Raw genomic sequence first — 12396 nt, 5'->3', positions numbered from 1 at the left:
ACACAAAACTGTGGTTTCCAGTCTCTCTGAAACAACATCTGAAAGTATTCTGATCAACTGGAAGTGCCACGAGTCATATTTCTCTGAGGACTCGATGAAAGACTGAGTCCTGACAAGCAGTTGTTAATCTCGCCGTAACATTTGGCTAATTGAATGTCTGCTGTTGTTTACTGTTTGTTTCGATGTTGCCCCTCGAGTGAGTCCCGCCACCGGTGCCTTCTGTTTCTTCGGTGCATTAGCGTTGACATACAGCGTCGCCACACCACAAGCCGACCAGCTGCCCCGCCGCTGTGCAGCTTTGTCAAAACTCCCATGAGACATCAGTCGATGAAAAGTCTCTCCTTTACTCTTCTCACATCTGCATCCTTTCACCATCATTACAGGAAACTGATGGGTTTACATTTTTATGGATCTCATATAACATATGATAGGGAAACTGAGCAGTAGTCCCTATGAGTCTACATCTCTTTGACTTCATTTGATTCACTAATGGACATACTGGTGAGATTTCATTTCACACTGTCTATATGGACTTGAAAATATAGTTTTGAAGTACAAAATAATTCAACAGTAAACATGCAGTTAATCCTGACTACTGAAGATCAGTCATTATTAGCAATCAAAAAATGAATAAAACGACAGTCCCAATACATACTTTTTTTTTTTTCTGTTGATTTAACAGCATGATTAATGTCATTAAATGACCTGAGGTGGTGGTTTAAACCATGTATGTTCTTGACCCACACGCTTCCTCGTCGCTCCTGAACGCAGCAGGGGGGCCACAGGTGTGTGAGCCCTCTCCACAGAGGGCCCCCTCCTCTGATGCTGCATTGTGGGTAATAATAGTTAGCAGCAACAGCTGTGCCCCTTCTCCCCTCTTTCACCTCTAATGTTCTCTCATCATCCCTCGATCACACTAATACCCTGCAGCGGTGCCCTCACAGCTGTCGGAGGAGCCCTGGGTGCAGAGACAGCTGTCAATCTCTCTGCAACTAATTCTCACACAAACAAACACCAGCACGGGCCAAAAAATATCTCTGATTCTTTGGCCATTTCATGACTTTCTGAGAGAATTAACACTGACTTTCAAAGGCTTTGCATCACACCAGTTAATTATTGAAATAATAGAAAGCACCTAGCCATGCAGTCTCCATTTTTAAACATCCGTGATACAAAATGGGAAGAGCTCAGTGACTTCAGGGGAGATACTGTGAGGAATGCCACCTTTGCACTAAGACGGTTTGTGAAATATGACCCTTCCAGATATTCTGCAGTGAACTGTGAGTGATATTATGAGAAAAACTGAAGCATTTAGGAACAACAGCAACTCATCCAGAAGTTGAAGACCATGTATAATCACAGAGAGGGGGTCAACAACAACTTAATGTGTCAGCATACCAAGATATTTTGGACAATGCTATGCTTCCAACTGTGTGGCAACAGTTTGGGGAAGACCCTTTTCTATTCCTACATGATTGTGCCCCAGTGCACAAAGAAGGACTTTAAAGACATGGTTTGATGAGTTTGGTCTGGAAGGACTTGTCTGGCCCACACAGAGCCCAGACCTCAACCCATCAAGCATCTTTGGACCTTTTGGTCCACCATCAATGCCTGACTCATGAATGCTCTATAGAACAAATGGGCACAGGAAACACTCCAAAATTCTTGTGGGTGGAGGCTGTTACAGCTAAGAGCTGTGGAGGTGGTGGTGGTGGTGGGAGGGACTCCATGTTATTACGGTCCTCTTGGTGTAATGGGTAGGCAGCTGGATACTTTTATTTGTAGTTTGTGTACACTGTAAGTGAGGTGTAAGCTAGATAACACAAGCTCAACAGGCATCTTTTCCATAAAGAGACTCGTCTGGGTCTGTACACTGCCACTGCTCAGATTAAAGACCCTAAACTAACATTTCTGCATTCTGACTTTTTGTTTCTCCATTGCTTTAACTGAGAAAAAAAATTACCTGAAACCTGTTTCAACTGGACAAAACTACCACACCAATCAAGCTGAAAATCCAAAATGATGAGACAAACACAGCAGAAATTAAAATGCCCCTCTTATTCATCTATCAGGAATCATCCTCCTGAAATGTTTTCCTCAGAGTTTTCACAGTCGACCAGTTCTTTAATTAGGAAATCTTGACACACCTGTTACTATGACCCTTTAACATAACATTATGGTTTCCTTATGCCTGACATGATCAAAGATCTTTGATCAGTCAGTGGTTTAGTTCCTGTTTCACAAGGATCATCCATTAACAATTGGACAAAAGCCCTTAAGCTTTATTCCACTTTTAAAGAAAATCCTTTCAAAGTGTGGTGAAAATAACACCCTGGATTCCTCTGTTAAAAGAAAGATGCTGAGCTTACAGCCAGGCCAACACAGACTACAGCGATCATCTTTAAGAACCACAGACCTCTGGGTGGTCTCCCCGCGTCTAACCGAGCAGACCTGACTCTTTTCCAACTTGTGACAGAGCCGCCGTTAAACACAACGAGGCTGATACGTGTTTAACTGCAGCGACACCCCGCCGGCTCTTCAGGCACTTATAACACTTACTGCACACGTGTGTACAGAGAGGGAGAGGGAGAGTTTGGGCCTGCTCCGCTCCGTCACAAACCCCATCTGCTAATGACTACCAGCTCCATAGGACCCCAGGCAGGAGGGGTTAAAGCCCACCAATTGAGCGAATAATGAGTTGAATTAGGAGATTTGGAGATGAGGTGGAAGGAGAAGGAATGAAAACCAGAGGTGCTTAACCACAAAACTGGAGAGGCTGTGAGAGGAGAGTGTGAAGAGAAAGTGGGAGAAAAGAAAGATAAAGTTGTGACGCAGAAGAAATAACAGATCCATTAGTTTGGTTCAGTTCAAATATTTTCTCTTTGGTTTTTTGTTTTTTTTAGCAAACAAACTAACAAACTAACATACCCTGCTGGTCACATAACCTCCTGGGCGCAGGTAATAACTCAGCAGCCTTTTTAAAATTCATTTTTGTCTGATTGTTTTTGTAGTTGTTAACATGAATTGATGCGTTTCAATCATGGAAGAAGTATTTTATTCTGGAAGTGACTTTAAAAGTCTTTGAAAACTTCAGAAGCTGTGGAAAAATGTAATTCATACCCCCACTGATCCCTCTTATTCTGAAAACCTGGTTAAGCTACACTTATCACATTTATCAGTGCAATACTCATTTTGATATGAGTGAACAAAAAAACTTAAGAGAAAATGATTCAGACTCAACTTTTACAACTGAAACAAATTCTATCACTGTGAAAAGAGAACTTCTTAATCAGAAGGTTCAGTTCTGTTTGCAGGCTAAAGACGTGGCATGTGAGGGCCCAATTTCCATCCTGATCATGCCTGCTCAATTCTCATTCTGTGTAATATTTGCTGCCGGGTTTGGATTAATAAAAGGAACCTTTCATCTCAATGTTTATCTCGTTTGGTGATCCGGTTTATTCTTGATTTCCAGCAGCATCCTCAGTCTAACACGATATTACTTCATTTTACTTGCAGATGAATTGGCAGGTTTGAATAGCATCAGCACTTATTAGCTTTATCTTGCATGATATGCTCTTTTTATTTTGTTTGATGCAGATTATTTTAATGAAAACTTGAGTTTTTCCAGCTTTTGCCTAGTTAATTTAGTATTTTTTTGTTTCATGGCTCATCCAAAGCAACCGTCTTTGGTAATAATGCTTTTAAAAGTCTTCTCCTTCACTTTATAAACACAGGAAGCTGCATTGTCATCCACAATTTCCAGTAAATTCCACCCAAAAAGCCTCTTGGGTAGTATTTTTTCCATTCCTGGTTTTCTTTGATTGCGTACAAATGAAGCAATATTTGGTTCCTGTGGCCACGTCTCCTCCTCCTCCTCCCTCGAGCCAAACCTTATTTAAGTTTATACACAATGCACAACATTGTTCAGAAGACAAGACGCTCGGAAACAGTCTGGGAGCCTTTGAACATCATGAAACGAGTCACTCCAAGGTTAACTTGGACGGATAAACATAAACTCAGAGAGAGAGGAGTGATTCATGTGGAAAAGAAGGAAAAAATGACATGTTTCTATTTGCTGGATAATAAAAAATATCAACTGTACCAATGAAATCAAAGACAACAGCTGCTCTGCCTTAAATGGAACCACTTCTTTCTCTCCTTTTCTTTTAGTCTTCCTGTAGCTTTGTAGACTCAGCTCTTTTATTTTTTTAGTCTACTGAAATTGTAAGTCTGGCCTTAAGATCAGCATATGTAGGGCAGTTGTAAAAATATATTTATATGACAGTTAAACGCAGTTAAATGGGGTCCGCTCCCTGATAACAACACAAGACAAGTAGAGATGTACTGCTCAGCTCCATCCACCACTGCTGTTTACCTCATGTTTGGAATTAAGGACTGTTACATAGTAACTGCACTCTCCAAAGTGTATTTACAAAAACATAAACCACAGTTTTGGTTTCATGGATGAATTTTACATAATGATGGAGAAAAGCTGTTAAACGTGCCCCCCCCCCCGGTAAATGTGAGCTACCCACAAAGCATCTGGGATCACTAGCAGGGCCAACCAGGAAGGCTACCAGCAGTTCACCAATGGTTCAATCTAACATAGGCATTGGTCAATAGTCGTCCCGTTAATGGTCATTGGCCCATGAAAAATAATGTGACATGCACAGATGGCAGGAGCTGATGTGTGTCAAACATGGAAAATAGACAAACCAGTTGTGCATGCTGTTGTAAGAGATCATGCTAAAATATAACAAAAGCCAACTGGCAAATTTGGGTTGCGATGCCTCATCCTCTTGCTTGCTTTCTATGATGGCGATTGCAGCCAAGGCATCATCTTGGATGCGGTTGCAATTCAACAAAATATGGTCCATCCATCCATCCATCTTCCTCCGCTTATCCAAGATCGGGTCGCGGGGGCAGCAGCCTAAGCAGGGAGACCAAGACTTCCCTCTCCCCAGCCTCTTCGTCCAGCTCTTCCTGGGAGATCCCAAGGCGTTCCCAGGCCAGCCGAGCGACATAGTCTCTCCAGCGTGTCCTAGGTCTTCCCCGGGGTCTCCTCCCAGTGGGACTTGCCCAGAACACCTCACCCGGGAGCCACCTCATCTGGCTCCTCTCAACGCGGGGGAGCAGCGGCTCTACTCCGAGTCTCTCCCGAATGGCCGAGCTTCTCACCCTATCTCTAAGGGAGAGCCCAGACACCCTGCGAAGGAAACTCATTTCAGCTGCCTGTATCGGTGATCTTGTTCTTTCGGTCACGACCCACAGCTCATGACCATAGGTGAGGGTGGGAACGTAGATCGACCGGTAAATCGAGAGCTTCGCCTTTCGACTCAGCTCTTTCTTCACCACGATGGACCGTTGCAGAGACCGCATCACTGCAGACGCCGCGCCGATCCACCTGTCGATCTCTCGCTCCATTCTTCCCTCACTCGTGAACAAGACCCCAAGATACTTGAACTCCTCCACTTGGGGCAGGGTCTCATTCCAAACCCGGAGAGGGCATTCCACCCTTTTCCGACTGAGGACCATGACCTCAGATTTGGAGGTGCTGATTCTCATCTCAGCTGCTTCACACTCTGTTGCGAACCGTTCGAGTGAGAGCTGAAGGTCATGGCCTGATGAAGCCAACAGAACCACATCATCCGCAAAAAGCAGAGACCCAATCCTGAGGCCACCAAACCGGACGCCCTCAATGCCCTGGCTGCACCTAGAAATTCTGTCCATGAAAGTCATGAACAGAACCGGCGATAAAGGGCAGCCCTGGTGGAGTCCAACCCGCACCGGAAACGAGTCCGACTTACTTCCGGCAATGTGGACCAAGCTCTGACACCGGTCGTACAGGGACCGAACCGCCCTTATCAGGGGGTCCGGTACCCCATATTCCCGGAGCACCCTCCACAGGATTCCCCGAGGGACACGGTCGAATGCCTTCTCCAGCTCCACAAAACACAAGTAGACTGGTTGGGCAAACTCCCACGCACCCTCTAGGACCCTGCCAAGAGTGTAGAGCTGGTCCACTGTTCGACGACCAGGACGAAAACCACATTGCTCCTCCTGGATCTGAGGATCGACTATCCGACGGACCCTCCTCTCCAGGACCCCTGAATAGACCGTACTGGGGAGGCTGAGAAGTGTGATCCCCCTATAATTGAAACACACCCTCCGGTCCCCCTTCTTAAAGAGGGGTACCGGAGGGTGGTCCAGAATCTTCTTGAAGCCATACGGAAGTCGTTCTCCATGGCCTCCCCAAACTCCTCCCACGTCTGGGTTTTTGCCTTGGCAACCTCTGAAGCCGCAAACTGCTTGGCCTGCCGGTACCTGTCAGCTGCCTCAGGAGTCCCGCAGGCCAAAAAGGCCTGATAAGACTCCTTCTTCAGCTTGACGGCATCCCTCACCGCTGGCGTCCACCAGTGGGCTCGGGGGTTACCGCCACGACAGGCACCGACCACCTTACGGCCGTAGCTCCTATCAGCCGCCTCGACAGTAGAGGTACGGAACACGACCCACTCGGACTCAATGTCACCTGCCTCCCCCGAAACTTGGTTGAAGCTCTGTCGGAGGTCAGAGTTGACAGGGGACCTTCTGACAGGGGACTCCGCCAGACATTTCCAGCAGACCCTCACAATACGTTTGGGCCTGCCAGGTCTGACCGGCATCCTCCCCCACCAGCGGAGCCAACTCACCACCAGGTGGTGATCAGTTGACAGCTCCGCCCCTCTCTTTACCCGAGTGTCCAGGACATGCGTTGGATCATCGAACTGCGACCTAGGGTGTCCTGGTGCCAAGTGCACATGTGGACACCCTTATGCCTGAACATGGTGTTCGTTATAGACATTCCATGACGAGCACAAAAGTCCAGCAACAGAACACCACTCGGGTTCAGATCAAGGGGGCCATTCCTCCCAATCACCTCCTTCCAAGTCTCACTGTCATTGCCCACGTGAGCACTGAAGTCCCCCAACAGAATGAAGGAGTCCCCACAGGGAGCGCTCTCCAGCACCCCCTCCAGCGACTCCAAAAAGGGTGGGTACTCTGAACTGCTGTTCGGTGCATACACACAAACAACAGTCAGGACCCGTCCCCCCACCCGAAGGCGGAGGGAGGCTACCCTCTCGTTCACCGGGGTAAACCCCAATGTACAGGCTGCCAGCCCCAGGGGCAATCAATATGCCCACACCTGCTCGACACCTCTCACCAAGGGCAACTCCAGAGTGGAAAAGAGTCCAACCCCTCTCAAGAGGACTGGTTCCAGAGCCCAAGCTGTGCGTCGAGGTGAGACCAACTATATCTAGCTGGTACTGCTCAGCCTCACGCACAAGCTCAGGCTCCTTCCCCACCAGAGAGGTGACGTTCCACGTCCCCAGAGCCAGCTTCTGCAGCCGAGGATCAGACCGCCAGGGTCCCCGCCTTCGGCCGCCGCCCGGCACACAATGCATCCGACTTCTATGGCCCCTCCTACAGGTGGTGAGTCCATTGGAGGGGGAGCCCATGTTACTTCTTCGGGTTGTGCCCGGCCGAGCCCCATGGGTGCAGGCCCAGACACCAGGCGCTCGATTCCTGTCCTGCCGCTCCGCCATATGAGGTCTGTGAGCTGCACTTTGTCTGGTCCCTCACCTAGGACCTGTTTGCCTTGGGAGACCCTACCAGGGGCACGAAGCCCCCAACAACATAGCTCCTAGGGTCATTGAGACACGCAAACCCCTCCACCACGTTAAGGTGGTAGCTCAGGGAGGGGCAAAATATAGTGAGACACTTAAAACATTCTTCCCTTGCCTACTGGTGCCTGCAGGCTGTGCAGGTTCAATCAAGAATGGAGCAAAAAGACAGCAGGAGAACATCTCAACCCGATGCAACAGAAAGTTTGGCATGATGCAAAGCTTCTTGAAACAAAAACACACTCTTTGGACTTCTGCTGCAGACTGTGATCTCCCTGCAACTTTAACTGTACAGCAGTGGGGATACGTTGAAAACTACCACACTTCTCTTTTTATTTGAACAGCTGACAAGAAAAGTCAGCACATCAGATTCATTACCTGCCAACATGATTTTTTTTTTTTTTGTGACCCTGAAACATCTTTTAGGCAAGGAGACAGCCACTTACAGTATGATGTTGAATCAACAAAGATGATTTTATCAATTGCTGTTAGAAAAAGGTTTGAAAACGAACAGAGTCTGATTGACTACACACTACTTAGTGCAAGGGGTGCTACTTACCTACTTACTTACTCACCATGACCTAGCCCTAGATAATAACTTAAATGACCAACAAATAACCAGTAACATGAAGAATGATTAATGTGTTTGATTGATTATTATTATTATTTATTACAATTTCACAATTACAGTTACACTAGTATGCAACTTTTCAGCATTTCCTGTAATCAATCATGATGAAATTTATAAAATCAATAAATTATGACACTTTTGTTTTAAAGTTGTGGCTGCCTTTTAGGCAACACCATCATTTCATTTGCATTAATTATTTGAAATTCCTGCACAGGTGTAGATTTAAAATCATTTATCATTTTTAATAATTCTGATATCAATATCAGTCTAAATAATCGTGTTTATGAATTTTGCCATAATCGAGAAGCTAATATCTAATCCTGCTGTTTCTCCCTAGTTAGACTCCACATTTGGTTTTATCTGATGTGATGGTTACACCATTTGGTTTGTTTACATTTGTGACTGCTGGGTGTGCAGAGTGTTCTATGCTGTTACTGGTAAACATCACCGATGTGATCAAGGCTGCCCAAAAGGGGGGATAAAGGGGAGAACTTTCTGGGGCCCAGCCAAACTGGGGGCTGTGGAGGTCAGCGAGATCCTGGTCCATTAAAAAGTTTAGCTGAGATAACATATGTAATTTTTACCCTTTATAATAACCATCCTCAAATGGTATTGTTGATCAAATCAACAAAACAAAATTTTATTTCTTGTGCTGTGGTACAATATAGTCTTTTTCAAAATGTAAACCCCTTATCTTAAAACAGAATTACCATTTTATCAGTGATGTTAACAATGTGGATGGGCACAATGAACTAAATGATTTGGAAAGTAATGTTGGACTTCAAGGCTAGGTCATAATATGCACAAATATAAGGATGCCAAAATAAAGTACAAGTAAATAAAAGAAACTAAGGCAACAGTTTTAGAAAAGAATAGAATAAGACAAAAATGGATTAATAGTGATGAAAAAGTGGTGGAAAACCATGCAAAACTGGGCCAATAGTGGCAAAATGGACAGAAAGGAGCAAAATGGGTTAAAAGTGGCATACATTGGGTGAAAGCTGGTAAAAAGCAGGAAAAAATGGCAATAATGTACAAAAAGTTGTAAATATGGGCCAAGAACAGCAAAAAAGTGGAATAATTGTGCTTAAAGGGAAGGAAATGGACTGGCAGGTCTTGAAACCCTACGACTGCCAGATTGGGTTATAAATATGCTGATGAGGTGCAGTCTGACCTCGACTTTAGGTATTTAGTGTGCAGTTTTGACAGACTAAATGCTTTATTGGAAAAACTAAAGTTCCTAAAGCACTATCATACTTCTCAGGGAAGTACATACCCCTAATGTAAGCCTTGAATAAGCGCCCAGCAGTGATCAGCATTGGGACAGATAGACAGGATATAGTTTGGGGGGGCTCAGAGAGCCATAGGTGTATCTCAGTATGTATAATTTCCCCCCCCACACACACACACACACTCTGCAGAGCTGATTGTCTTCAGTCAGAGGAGACACGCTGAGAGGAAAGCGCTGTTGTGAGGTGACCTCGACCCTTCAGCTCATCACCAACACTTAGAGACTATTGTTTACTGAGGGAGTCCAGCACAGACACTGATACACCCTCTAAATGTTTGACCCTGCCCCTGTTGGCAGGTTAAACACCAACCTTGTTCTGAGCCGTGTTTCCTCATCAGAGCTGAAACTATTTAAAGAGCCTTCTGAAGCAAATGTGAGTCTCTTTGTGTATTTAAGCTGATTGTTCCATGCAGTCCGTCACAAAAGCTCTTTTATTTTACTTTTCAAGGATGCCAAAAGTTTTTCATTTATGCATCTGTCTTGAGTAAAATTGATGCATATGTTTGATAGTGTAAAGTTAGGCGTGAACATGCTCCTCCAAACCTCGATGGGCAGGCTGAGGAGAAGAGACTAACATGACGGAAACAAAAAAAAAAAAAAAACATCTTGCAAGGATCCACGGTCCAAACAATTTTGTGAATCAGATCAATGTCAAGTCGAGCACTGATGCCCTCTATCAGGATAATGTCACATAACATGCATAGAGCTTTACTGTGTGTAGTCTGATGTTTACATCCTCTGTTGGTGTCATCATTTACAGCCGTCATTTTAATCTTCTCTGTCTTGTCCTTCAGTTAGTGATGTAGTGTTTATGTCCACTCTTTGGTCACCTTTGCTGTTTTAAATGTGCTTTTTTAACACATTTATATCGGACTGAGATAAAAAAACACATAAATCAACATTAAGGCGGTTCTTGAAGCCACACATTAAAATAAACATCTATTCTATTCCCCATCAGTTATAATGATGCACACACCTCAGGAGTGAGAGATGCTGTGTGTGTAAGTGGTTCAATGACTTAGCAGGGAGCTAACCACTAAAAACCCAAATCCACAACAGTCTTCTTACTGTGTAATTTAAGCTATTATAGTTCTAAAAGTATTATTAGTTCCTTTCTGTAAACATTCCTGATATTGGGTTTGGACAGGGCATGGTTTTGTTTGTTTTTTATTATGAAAACTATAAATGTTATGTGGCTTGTTCCTATAAAAAAAGACTTTGTTTCACTATGTGTATGTTTTGTTTGGAGAGCTTTATATTATACTCTTTTTCAGCTTTACAAATAAATGGAAGTACTGTGAGCCTTTGAAAAATATCCTCACTTTTAACCCTTCATAAGCCTAGGGCTTTTATTCTGAAATGAAAATGTGTTGTTTTGAGCTTACTAGTCTCTGACAGCTGTGAGTCATATAGTTTTACCTCTAAAACATTGCTTTGATTATTATTTATACAAAATCTTGTGTGTGGGAAAAGTGAAGGCTAATAGTGAAGTTTTCCTGTCAGACAGTACTGGTGCCTTGTCATCTACCTCTTTAATTATTCCTTGTCCATTTTAGTGAGAGCAACAGGAAAACAAAAACTAGAAATGAGGCAATGAGAGACAATGGAGCTCTGGGTCATGCTGCACCACTGGGCCGTCAGGATACTACAATAAGAAACACTGTAATTACACTGATTTTTTTGCTGATAGTGATGCATCAGTTTTGAAAATCAGGGCAGATGCAGATACTGTTAACATCCTCGTCCAGGTCAGGGACCAAAATTTAATGAGAATTAATTATATTGTTGAATAACAGTATAATTATATTCTTTACTACTTTAGAGGGGGTAAATTCTACCATAGAAATCTACAATCCAGCTTTTTTTATTTACACTCATTTCACAAAGAAAGTTACTTTTTATTACATAACCGCAGCATGTCCTCTGTATAAGTGATTGCTTTGTTTTAAATCAACCGTAACATAAATATAAATAATATTGTTATAAACCAACCTGTTTAATTCTACATCTTGTAAAAATACAGTGAAACAAAAATTGACACATATTACCCAGCCCTACCTCATAGACTAATACTTGGTTAGATTTACATGTTTTCTCTGCAAAGATAAGCATCTCCGCCTTGTTCCAGCTCAGTCTGTTTCTCTCCTTATCCATGCTGTGAGAAGCAACCAGCTCCAGTGGCGGGCATGTCAAGCTTTGCTTGCACACTTTAATGTCTTCATCAAAAACTTGTGAATGTACCAAGGATCTAATGAGGCAGAGATGCAGAAAAGTGGATCAGACTTTATTTGTTCAAATCGTTTGCTGACTGCATTCAATAAAGGGTCTTTATCTTTTTTAACACCAAGATCAGTGACTGCCTCCTATAGAAAAACATTTCAAGGCTCATACCAAGGGGATCACGTCAGCAGCTGATAGAGAGAGAAGTGTGATAAAGTTTTCAAACTAACTGCTGTGCAGTTAAAGTTGCGGGTAGATCATAGTCAGAGGCATATGTCGCAAGCGTTTTTGTTAAAGAGGCAATGCATCATGTAAAGCGTACTATTCCACTGGGCCAAGACGTCCTGATGCAGTCTTCTAGGCTTTAATCCCCACTGCAAATGCACAACCTGCAGGTGGGAGTAGGCAAAGAGGGCATGTTTTAAGTGTCTTACCATTTTACAATTACAGAAACATTTAAAACGCTGCACTGGCAGCTAACATCATCATGGATAACCAGCTGAGGGCTGTGTGCCATGCAGGAAAACTAGTCAGACTGCTGTCTGTTGTTACTTTTGTCATATTTTTAGCATTGTCTCTTGGCAGCATGCACT

Source organism: Cheilinus undulatus, linkage group 15 (genome assembly GCF_018320785.1).
Source record: "Cheilinus undulatus linkage group 15, ASM1832078v1, whole genome shotgun sequence".
Taxonomy (NCBI): Eukaryota; Metazoa; Chordata; class Actinopteri; order Labriformes; family Labridae; genus Cheilinus; species Cheilinus undulatus.
Note: the sequence above shows the minus strand (reverse complement) of the source record.